The sequence below is a fragment of the Portunus trituberculatus genome, chromosome 10 (genome assembly GCF_017591435.1).
Source record: "Portunus trituberculatus isolate SZX2019 chromosome 10, ASM1759143v1, whole genome shotgun sequence".
Lineage (NCBI taxonomy): Eukaryota > Metazoa > Arthropoda > Malacostraca > Decapoda > Portunidae > Portunus > Portunus trituberculatus.
In genome coordinates, this window is record NC_059264.1 from 2094083 (window position 1) to 2106727 (window position 12645).

General features: G+C 37.1%; 1 protein-coding gene across 9 annotated transcripts in view; it reads right to left on the reverse strand.

Moving 5' to 3' along the window:
* The window catches only part of LOC123501881 (mucin-5AC-like), a 32220-nt gene extending 22531 nt beyond the window's left edge, over positions 1–9689 (reverse strand). For 4 of the 9 annotated variants that reach the window (XM_045250935.1, XM_045250930.1, XM_045250933.1 and 1 more), the window contains exon 1: positions 9005–9689. The gene's annotated coding sequence lies outside the window, so the exon portion shown is untranslated. Of the gene's footprint in view, positions 1–3011; positions 3172–5555; positions 5766–9004 lie in introns of those variants that run through there. The other 5 variants (XM_045250931.1, XM_045250934.1, XM_045250928.1 and 2 more) reach the window with 4 other exon arrangements.
* Between the last annotated feature and the right edge of the window lie 2956 nt (positions 9690–12645).

Below are 12645 nucleotides of genomic sequence, written 5' to 3' on the forward strand. Positions count from 1 at the left end.
GTGGATATTGATGCTAAGAGTCTGTTGTGTGTTGAGTTACTGAATGGAAATACGATAAAAGGAAAGGGGATAGGAAATTTCAATGATGCACACTTACACACACTTCCTTAAAAGTCGTAGTGAATGGTGGTGCTAAGAGATCGTTGTTTGTTGGGTTACTGATTGAAAATACGACAAAAGTAAAGGAGACAGGAAAAAAAATCAATTATGTACGCTTGGTTAAATCCTTCCACTGGCGCACACACACACGCACACACACACACACACACACACACACACACACACACACACACACACACACACACACACACACACACACACACACACACACACACTTTCTTACGAGACACAGTGAATGGTGGTGCTAAGAGACAGTTGTTTGCTGAGTTACTGAATGAAATGATGACTTAAACTTGACTAGAGAAACCAGGAAAATTTAATGACGCACTCTCAGTATAACTCTCCCACTGACACTACTGGACACAAACATTCTTACGAGTCAAACTGAATGTTGGATGTTGGTGCTAAATACTGTTGCTTCTTCAATCGAGGGAGTTGCTAAGTGGAATCATTATGCGTTGAAAGATTAAGGGATTTTTTTTCTTTTATTTAAACTATTCTACAGAGGCTAAATCCCTTCAGTACTGGGACACATTTTTACCTTGAGATTTGTGTACCATTAGACCATTTTATTGACATTAGGAAGGGTCTATGGAGGTCAGAAGATTAATGGCCACGGTCTTCACTATTCTAATCCCCCCCGTGAGTTTCTGAAGCTCTATAAAATCACCAAATAGTAAGCAGAGTGAATATGGAAACGCGTCATGGTGAAAACTCCAATACATACACACTCTCTCTCTCTCTCTCTCTCTCTCTCTCTCTCTCCATAGAACAATATGAGCCAGCCAGCGAGTCAGGCCTGCCAGACGAGGAATAAATCGGAGAGCAAGTGAAGGGCGATACTCTACAGGGAGGGCACAGGGAGGGCAGCTCTTAATGGGGCGTGAAGAACAAGAGTGACTTAGTGTGGCCCAAATTCTGAACATCTCTCTCTCTCTCTCTCTCTCTCTCTCTCTCTCTCTCTCTCTCTCTCTCTCTCGATCACCACGACTATTTTCAAAGGCTACAGAGATGATTGGACGGTTTTTTCTAGCATTTTCCCTTCTTGATTATGTAGAAATCTTATTAATGTCACTAGAACCGTAAAAAAAATAAATAAATAAAAATATATATGACCCCACCACGACTGTTTTTCCAAGGTCGCAGAGATGATTGGCTCCAGACTTTTCTTCTTTTGATAATGTAGAAATCTTATTAATCTGTCACTAGAACCGAAAAAAAAAACACCACAAAAAAACATCTGTAACTTCACAACTATTTTCCAAGGCCACGGAGATTATTAGACATATTCTCTAGATTCTTTTTTGCTGTTGGTAGTGTGAAGATCTAGTTAATTTGTCACTAGAATCGTAAAAAAACACCATTAAAAGTATATGTAACTTCATCAAGACTGTTTTCCAAGGCCACAAGATGATTGGCCGGGTTTCTAGGCAGTTGTTGCTGTTGGTAGTGTGGAAATCTTGTTAATCTGTCTCTAGAACTGTAAAAATCACTGAAAATTTTCATCTCCCCACCACGACTATTTCCAAAGGCCACAGAAAGCTTTAGCCAAGTTCTCTAGACTGTTTTGGCTATTACTAATGGGGATATCTATTTAATCTGTCTCTATAACCGTAAAAGCATCTTTAGAAATACTTACAGCGTTAACTAGAGCCACGCGCGCGCACACACACACACACACACACACACACACACACACACACACACACACAGAGAGAGAGAGAGAGAGAGAGAGAGAGAGAGAGAGAGAGTTTAAAGAAAGAGAACAGGAGATGGATCATAAAAAAAAAAACAGAAAGAAGGAAAGAAAGACATGAATAGATACATAGAGATACGTAGAGAGAGATATAAATAGACTGATAGCCACACACACACACACACACACACACACAGAGAGAGAGAGAGATAAGACCAATGACATCAGACCTTTAATCCCACAAACAACACTAAAAACAAACAACAAAAACTGACGTAAGCAAAATGAAATCGCCAACTCGAACAGGAAGTACGAATATAAACAAAATAAATGAACAGATAAAAGATAAGAAAACAGAAGAGAAGAAGAAAGGAAAGGAAAACAAAACGAAAATAAAAATGGAACTTATGAAGAGAGGAAAGTTAAAAGAAAACAAAAAAATAACGAGACGGTGGTGGTGGTGGTGGTGGTGGTGATGGTTGTGGTGAGGCTGCCAAGTTAAGGCCCAACATTCTGGCATCCCCCACACTCCTGGTTAACTGTGTGTGTGTGTGTGTGTGTGTGTGTGTGTGTGTGTGTGTCGGGCGACGGAAGAGGACACGCGCCAACATAGAGAGAGAGAGAGAGAGAGAGAGAGAGAGAGAGAGAGAGAGATCCTTTCAACAATCAAACAATACAATATATATAAACAGACAGACGGGCAGACAGACAGACAGAAAGACAGACAGACAGCCAGCCAGCCAGACAGCCAGACAGCCAGCCAGACAGACAGACCAAAATACATACAAAAAATAGGCAGACAGATAGAAACCTACACACACACACACACACACACACACACACACACACACACACACACACACACACATCTCTCTTCTCTCTCTCTCTCTCTCTCTCTCTCTCTCTCTCTCTCTCTCTCTCTCTCTCTCTCTCTCTCTCTGGGCATCCTAACCCAGATAAACACTTATTCTTGTCCTTTTCTGTCCCGCTGCCCTATATCATACTAAAGGAGAGAGAGAGAGAGAGAGAGAGAGAGAGAGAGAGAGAGAGAGAGAGAGAGAGAGAGAGAGAGAGAGAGAGAGAGAGAGAGAGAGCAATAATAGAATGAACCACACAAGGAAAAAACTCAAACTAAAAGAAACTAATAAAAAAAAAAAAATGAATAAGAAAAACAAAAGCAAGAAAACACACTGGCCTCTTAATTTTTTTTTTTCCTCTTCTCTTCTCTTTCTTTTTTTTCGTTTTTCTTCCTCTTGCTTTTTATTCAATTTTTCCTCTCTTTTTCCTTGTCACAGCACAGTTTATCACAAAAGTACTCACAGGGTGCCTCAGAAAGATTCAAGCTTTACAAATGGCTGTGGAATGATAAAGGGACCGTGAATATAAAGTTTTATTTGCAATGGAGGGAGTAAAGTTTGTGATTCATTCTGGTTTAAATTAGTGTGGTGTTGCTGTTTTTTTTTTTTTTATTATTGTTTTTCTTATGTGTGTTTTGTTGAAGGGTGAAAAATTAGGTGGAATTATATTAAAGAAATGTTACCAATTTAGTTTTTCGAATTCTGCTTTTTTTCTTTTTTCGTTGGAGAGGGAAAATTGTCAAATCTATTAAGAAAATGTTTTGAAATAAAGTTTTTGAGTTACTGTGTGTTTTAAATGGGTTCTTTTTACGTGTGTTTTGTTGGAGAGAGAGGGAAAATTATGCCAAATCTATAAATTGAATGTTACAAGTAATGTTTTTGAGTTACTGTGTTTCAAGAATGATTTTTTTTTTTTTTCTGTGTGTGTTTTGCTGAAGGGTGAAAATTGTGCCAAATCTATTAATGAAATGTTACGAACTCAATTTTTTGCCTTTTTTTTTTTTTTTGTTGTTGAAGAGAGAAAATTGTTAAAGCTATTAAAGAAATGTTTTTAATAAAGTTTTTGAGTTAGTGTGTGTTTTAAATGAGTTTTCTTATGTGTGTGTTTTGCTGGAGAGAAAGACAGAAAATAATGTCAAATATATTAAAAATCTCTTTAAAAAATGGTTCGTGGTGAAGATTTTTGAGTTACTGAGTTTTTCAAGGAGTGTTTTTATGTGTGTTTTGTTTGAGAGCAAAAATTATATCAAGCCTGTTAAAAAAAAAGAAAAAAAGTTGGAATATAGTTTGAAGTCACCATGCATTGAAAAAGACGGTTGTTTTTTTTTCATTTCTTATTCATTGTCGATATTTTTTAGTTACTATATTATGTAATGAGATTTAGTTTTTACGTCTTTTGTTGGAGAGTGAAAAATGCGTCAAATATCTTAAAAAAAGGTTGGAATCTAGTTTCTAGTCGTCATGTATTGAAATAGTTTGTTATTTTCTTTATATTCATTGTTCGTGGTGAGGATAAACCTATTTCAAATCGTGCTGATTGATATAAAAGGCCAGAAATTAAGTTTGAATCATGACGTTTTAAAATGACCAGCTTTTATTTATTATTTACTATTATTTATTCACCGTGGTCAAGATAAAGTTGTTTCAAATCTGACAAATAAAAATGAAAGACTGGAAGAAAAGTTTAGCTTCACCACAGAGTTTTGAAATAGAGATTGATATTTCTTTTGTGACAGAGATAAAGCCACGTCGATAATAGATGATAAATGAATAATAAATAAGTGATAGATGATAAGTAATAGATAATAGATAATAGAAAATAAATAATAGATAATAAATGATAAGGTTTCATATTATCACCTCCTCAAACTGCAAGACTTTTTTTTTTCCTTTTTTCTCTTCAGTTCGTTAAGAGATAAAGTCATTTCATTGGTGACAGAGATAAAACAAGTCAGTAACAGATAATAAATGATAAGGTTTCATATCACCACTTCTTTAAACAACAAGACTTTATTTTTCTCCTCTTTTATCTTTGGCTCGTTAAAAGATAAAGATTTCAAGACATTTATCCCGAAATTTTGGATAACTCACTTGACCTTTAAGGGAACTGGCAGCCCAGTAGGTCCTTTCTTTCTCATTTTTTGTTGCCCTTGGCCAGTTGTCTCTCCTGCATTAAATAAATTCAAATCGTCTTTTTTTAATCAACCAGTTTATTTATTTATCTATTTTTATATCAGGGTTTTTTTTTTTTTTTTTCAATTAAAGTTAAGTCGACTTCAAGCCAAGATTTTGTTCATACCAAGAATCACCGTTTTCTTTATTTTTCGTATTAAAAGTAAATTTATTTCAAACCAAGTTGATTTTATGTATCAAGAACCACATTTTTTTTCCTTCGTATCAAAAGTAAATCTATTTCAGATCAAGTTTTTTTTTTTCATACCAAAAGTCACCGTTTTCTTTATTTTTCGCATTAAAAGTTAAATCCAATTCAAACCGAGTTATTTATATATCAAGAATCACCATTTTCTTTATTTTTCGCATTAAAAGTTGAATTTAACTCAAACCAAGTTATTTCTATACCAAGAACCATCTTTTTTTCTCCTATTAAAAGTAAATTTATTCCAAACCAAGTTGTTGTTTTTTTCATACCAAGAATCACCTTTTCTTTACTTTTCGTATCAGAACAAAATTTATTTCAAACCAAGTTATTTTTATATCAAGAATCACCATTTTTCTTTATTTTTCGCATTAAAAGTTACAATCTATTGCAAACCAAGTCTTTTCCTCTCTCCTTGAAGCACCCTGCCCACTCCTCACTGGCTCTCAATTGACTCATCAGCTCTTCATGAATCATCTCTTGGCGGTTCACAGGAGCTACTCACTTCACCCACCACTACCCAAGGCACACCGGAACCTGCGCACTACATCCTCTCCCCTTCCTGGCTGCGAGGTGACTGAGGGAGTAGGGGACTGAGGGGCACCATGCAGGGTATATGGGAGAGCCAGGTGAAGGTACACGGCCCAGGGTTCCAAATTATTTCTCTCTTTTTTTCAATTCTTTTTCTCTCTCTCTTTTATTTTTAGTTTCTCTTCATACCTAGTGTTTTTTTTTTCTTTTTTTTATACTTACATTATTTCAAGGTTGGTTAGTTTTTTTTTCTTTTCATTCATACATGTTTTTTTTTTCTTTTCAATTATTTCTTTTCTTACGTTATTTCCTGTTTTTCTTTTTTTTCTTTTTCTTTCTTATTTTCATTTAGTGTTTTTTCCCTTTCTCTCTCTTACTCTACTTTATTTCTTTTCTTTCTCTATTTTCTTACATTATTTACGTTTTTCTTTCTTTTCTTCTTCTTTCTCTCTTTTTGCTTGTTATTCATTGTTTTGTTCTTTCTCTAATTTTTCTCTTGTCAATTCTTCCTCCTCTTTTTAAAACATTATTTCACGTTTTTCTGTCTTTTTCTTCTTCTTTGTTTTCTTATTCTTTCCCTTTCTTTCTTTCTCTAACTTTTTTTTCTTTTGTATCTACTATTTTTTTCTCTCCTGCTCGTTTTTTTTTTCTTTCTAATTTTTCTCCTTTTTCTAACATAATTTTACGTTCTCCTTTCTTTCCCTTTTCGTTCTTTTTTCTTTTTAATTTAGTGGCTTTTGTTTTCTCTCTTTCTCTTGCTTTACTTTTTGTTTTAAGAGGAGCAGCGGATGTTTGCCTAAGATTCTGAGTTATCATGTTTGTTTATCGCTATTTTTATCCTTTTTTTTTTCTCCTCTCTCTTAAGTAAACGGAAAAGATTAAGAGGATGGACTGAAAACATTATTCACCTTTTTTTTTTCTTTCCTGTGATATTTTCTTCAGTTATTTTTGGGGAAGTGTTCAGGATGTTGACGTCAATTTCTTTTTGCATCTCTAATTAATGTGTCTGTTCATCACTACCTTCATTTTTTTCTCTATTTCTTAATTCCCTTCAGTACCATGACGCGTTTCCATAGTCATAGTATTTAGTGATTTCATTCAGCTTCAAAACCTTATGTGAAGATTAAAATAGTGAAGACTGTGGCTATTAATCTTCTGACCTCCATAGACCCTTCCTAATGTCAATAAAATGGTCTAATCGTACATAAATCTCGAGGTAAAAATGTGTCCCAGTATTCAAATGGTTAAAATAGTGAAGACTGTGGCCATTAATCTTCTGACCTCCATAGACCCTTCCTAATGTCAATAAAATGGTCTAATCGTACATAAATCTCAAGGTAAAATTGTGTCCCAGTACTGAAAGGGTTAGAATAGTGAAGACTGTGGCCATTAATCTTCTGACCTCCATAGACCCTTCCTAATGTCAATAAAATGGTCTAATCGTACATAAATCTCAAGGAAATAATGTGTCCCAGCACTGAAAGGGTTAAAATAGTGAAGACTGTGGCCATTAATCTTCTGACCTCCATAGTGCTGGAATAGAAATGGTTTGAGTTACTGTGAGATAACATTTTAACCCCTTCAGTACTGGAGTGCATCTTTATCATGAGGTTTGGGTGTGATTAGACGGTTTTATTTACATTAAGAACGATCTATAGAGGTCAGAAGATTAATGGCCAGAGTTTTCACTAATTTAATCCTCCACGTGAGTTTTTGAAGCTATATAGAATCACCAAATAATCACCAGAATGAATGTGGAAACGCGTCATAGTACTGTAGGGGTTAAAATATTCAAGTTTTCGTTATTATTTTTTCGTTCTCTTTATAGTTGGTTTGGAATGAAGGTGCTAGAGAGAGAGCTGACCTAAAAAAAATATATGTGTGAGTTATCGTGCTTACCTAACTTCACTTTTTATTCGTTTTTTTTTTTTCCCTACACAAATATGTAAAAAAAAAAAAAAAAACATAAATGTCTAATATTATCCAAGACATTTTTTTACAACTTTTCTTCCTTAACTTATAACCCACAAACATTGAAAAAAAAACACCCACAAGTTAACATTTTCTTTTCTTGTTTCACTCACGATCACGTTTATAAGACTATCACGCACAGAAGACAAATAGACAAAAAAAAACATCTAATATTACTTAAACACATCCCAGCTATTCTTTCACTAATCCTTCAAGAGACACTCAACTAAAACCTACAAAAACAAGCCAAATAGCTAAGCATAAAAGAATCTAGTACCATCTGCGTACATCCCAGTTCTCCTTTTACTAATCCTTCAAGAGACACTCAACTAAAACCTACAAAAACAAGTCAAATAGATAAGCATAAAAGAATCTAATATTATCTAAGCACATCCCAGTTATTCTTGTACTAATCCTTCAAGAAACAGTCGAGTGAAACCTACAGGCGAGTCTCATGTGTCCTCGTGGCCAACAGAGTGCTGGAGGGAGGAAGGGAGAAGCTTAAGAACGATGCCAAGTGAGCTGATAAAAAGACTTGAAAGAAAAAATGTGACTAGGAATTTAGGAAAGGGTTATAGACAGGCAGAGACAGTGAAGGTGTGTGTGTGTGTGTGCGTGTGTGCGTTGTGTGGAGAAGGCAGTATTATTCTATCTATCTATCTATCTATCTATCTATCAACTTTTCTATTTACTTTTCTATCTTTCTGTCTGTCTGTCTATCACTCTATCTACCTATCTATCTGTTTATCTATCTTTAAGTTTCTTTATCTAGTTATCTATTTATTTATCTATCTTTCTATCTATCTATCTCTCTATCTATCTATCTATCTATCTATCTATCTATCTATCTATTTATCTATCTACCTATGAGAAGAAACAGTGAATGGTGTTTGCCTCGTGGTTATGAAAAAATGATTCAGTTCCCAAATACATTACAAGATTTCGTTTGACTCTTAAGAAGGCAATCAAATACTAACAAAACTCTATTAACCATTGTAACCTTATTGAATGCTCTCTCTCTCTCTCTCTCTCTCTCTCTCTCTCTCTCTCTCTCTCTCTCTCTCTCTCTCTCTCTCGTTCCCAGTGGTAATGGAGGGAAGATCAGCTGATGTAAACAAACAAAGCGGAGAACTGACATGTTACCTAGCACGTGTAAACAAGCTTGGATTTTACATTATCCTTACTACTCTCTCTCTCTCTCTCTCTCTCTCTCTCTCTCTCTCTCTCTCTCTCTCTCTCTCTTCTTTCCTTACACAATCACCAGTTTAATCTTCTTCCTCCTTCTCCTCCTCCTCCTCCTCCTCTTAGCTTCTCTCCCTCCCTCCCTCCCTCCCTCCTTCTTTCTCTCCCAACCAAGAAAAATAAACAAAAGAAGCGGCAACTTTGGAGGCACTAAAAAGAGAGAGAGAGAGAGAGAGAGAGAGAGAGAGAGAGAGAGTAGACTAGACTTACCTCACTCTTCCTCGCTGAGACTTGATTGCAGGAGGAGGAGGAGGACGAGGAGGAGGAGGAGGAGGAGGAGGAGGAGGAGGAGGAGGAGGAGATAAGGGCTTTGCTGTGAACTCAAGGGATTAGCGTGTCGTTGTGTTGTCCTCTTCCTTTTTTCCTCTTTGTCTGTCTGTCTGTGTGTCTGTCTGTCTTCCTCTTAAAAAACAAAATTAAAAAGGAAAAAATTATGAGTCACTTTTTGATATTTTTTTCCACTGGTGCTGAAAACGAGGCTGCAACACAGTGATACAGTGACACAGTGATACAGTGACACGAGGATACACTGATAGAGGTGGTGTGTCTTCTTTTTTCCTCTCAGCGTATCGTGTCTTGTCTAAATAATTCCGTAGTTTTGCTGTGATGCTGTGATGCTGTTTATTCATTCATTTATTTTTTGTATCCTCTGCTGTAGCGTTGCTGTGAATTCTTAATGTGATTCTGGATTTGCTGTGATGCTGTTTATTATCACGTTGCTGTGAATTCTTGCTGTATTTCTGGTCTCTATTTGATGGTTGTGGTGGTGGTGGTGGTGGTGGTGGTGGTGGTGGTGACAGACTCTTGATAAATTAGCAATCTGTTTTGTTTATTTATTTTTATTTATTTATTTTGTTTGCTTGTTGTTTGTCCGTAGGTCTTAATAAATGTTTTGTTTCGTTATCTTTCTTATTGTTTTATTTTTTCAGTTTTTTTCCTCTCTTTTTTATCTCTTTTTTTTTCTTCCTCTTTTTTGTTTTGTTCTCGTAAATGTACTTTTTGTTTTCACTTTCTATTTCCTTTTTTACAATCTCTTTTTTTTTTATCTAACGTCCTCGCTGATTCTTTTCTTTCTTATCCTTATTTTTCCCTTATTTTTCTCTTCCTTTCTCCTTTTTTCCCTTATCACCAAATATCAATTATTTCTTTCTTCCTCTTCACGTATTTCTTGGCGGTTCTTTGTAATCTATTTCCTCTCTTCCTTCCTTCTTACTTTCCTTTCCCTCTCCTCCTTTCTCTCCCCCAGTACTCCTAATAATACTTGAAAAAAAATAGTTCTCCTTTTGTCACACACACACACAAAATCTTCTTCTCTCAACTTTATAAAGCTCAAAAAATCATAAATTCTCAGCAGACTGATGTAAACTCCGTGGCAGGTTAGTGTAAACTACCTCGCAGGCTGCTGGCGTAGATGTGGCTGTGTAAACTCTCGCTGTAGACTGTGTAGGCTTTGTTGCAGGCTGTTATTCATGTGGCAGACTGTTAGGTGAGCTGTAAACTTCTCTGGCGCAGGATGAAGTAGGCAGGTGTAAGTAAGTACAGGCTGGCAGGTACACGCTATCAAGCTCACTGCAGGCTGGTGAAAGTTTTGTTGATCTGTGTAGGCTCTCTCTCAAGGCTCCTGCAGGCTGAGGGTAAGGCTGGTGCAGGATGGTGGTTGGGGAAGGCTTATCCTATTAAGAGTCGTAATTGCTAATGTACTCCTGCTTGGGACGCTTACGAGGTTCTTAAGGACTCCTGAAGGCTTTTGAAAACTCCTGAAGGTTCCTGAAAACGTTTAGAAATTCTTGAAAATGCTTGAATTCTTTTTGAAGACTTCTGAATCCTTTTGAAGAATCCAGAATTTTTTTTTTTTTAAGATTCCTGGATCCTTTTTGAAGTATCTTGAATGCTTTTTTTGAAGAATCTTGGGGCTCTTGAATATTCTTGAAGATTTATGAAGCCTCTTGCAGACTCCTAGAGGGTCCTGCACGTCCCTATAGCACTGAGACACTGTAACCGAGACTCCTTCACTCCTTCACTCCTTCATTCCTTCTCCCCTACACACCTGCACACGCACACACGCACACGCACGCAAAAAAATACACACGCTATTTTTTTTCCTTGCTGCACACACGTTTGTAAAATATTTTGGCTGTAGCGAAGCGAGGAAGAGCAAGAGGAAGAAGAGGATGAGGAGGAAGAGCAGGAGGAAAAGGAGGAGGTGGAGGAGGAGGAGGAAGAGGTGATGGTGCAGCAACGGACGGTGGGTTGGCACTGTCTTGAGGGCCATGCATATAGGCACCTTTCTCTCTCTCTCTCTCTCTCTCTCTCTCTCTCTCTCTCTCTCTCTCTGACGGTAGTGTCTATATTTAAGGCACTCTCTCACACACGCAGCCTCTCCCTCTCCCTCTCTCTCCAATGACACCTACTCCCCCCCCTCCTCCTCCTCCTCCTCTTCCCTCTCTCCCTCTAAACCTTCCCTCCTTTTTCTCTCCCCTCTCACATCTTTTTCTGGATCTTATTTCCTCTCTCTCTCTCTCTCTCTCTCTCTCTCTCTCTCTCTCTCTCTCTCTCTCTCTCTCTCTCTCTCATCTTTTGCCTCTATTTCTCTCCTTTTTCTCTCTCTTTCTTCCATTTTCATCGTTTTGTAGGAAGATGATGATGGTGATGATGATAACGAAGATGGTGAAGAGAAAGAGAAAGAGAGAGAGGAAGAGGAGAAAGACAAAAAGGAGAAAAAGGGAAGAGAATAATGGTGATGATAATAACAACAATAATAACTACAATAATAACTCATTCTTTTAAGCACCACCACCACCACCACCACCACCACCACCACCACCACACACTTCCGCCTCATTAGACAGCAGACATCCCGTTTTCTACCGCCGGGACTGCCAAGGCGGGTACTGATGTAAAAGTGAAAACATTACATCACTGTCCCCATTTTTTTTTTCCGTCTGTCTCTCTCTTACGCTCAAATTACGAAAGCCGGTGATGAATGAGTGAATGGCGTGCGTAGTGGCGGGTACACACACACACACACACACACACACACACACACACACGGCCCGGTAGCTCAGTGGTTAGAGCGCTGGCTTCACAAGCCAGATGACCGGGGTTCGATTCCCCGGCCGGGTGGAGATATTTGGGTGTATCTCCTTTCACGTGTAGCCCCTGTTCACCTAGCAGTGAGTAGGTACGGGATGTAAATCGAGGAGTTGTGACCTTGTTGTCCCGGTGTGTGGTGTGTGCCTGGTCTCAGGCTTATCCGAAGATCGGAAATAATGAGCTCTGAGCTCGTTCCGTAGGGTAACGTCTGGCTGTCTCATCAGAGACTGCAGCAGATCAAACAGTGAATTACACACACACACACACAGTAGAAAATTAATAAAAGACTGTATTACGTATCTTTAATAATAAACTAATAAAATTATAAACATACGAGTAAATGAACACATGATTGCATAAATGGATGAGAATATTAACGTAAAGAAGGAGAAATGAGTCGATGAATTAGGAAATTATTAAAATAACCAAAAAAAAAAGAAAAGAAATAATAATAATAATAACTCGTAGCAATGTCATGTTTGTTTTCATTTTCTTCATCTGTATATTCTTATTTCCTTTCTTCCATTCCTCCTATAATTCTTTTTTTCTTTTCCTTCTCCTTTTCTGATAGTTTTCCTCCCTTCCCCCTACTTTCTTTCTTTTCCTCCCCCTCATTTTCTCTTTTCTTCTTCCTTTTCCCTCTCCGTCTCCCGTTTTCTTCCTTTCTCCTCTCCTTTCTGTTCCTTCTTTACTTTGCTATCTTCCTTCATTTTCATCTCACCGTTCTATTTCACTTATTTTCTCCATCTATATATTCT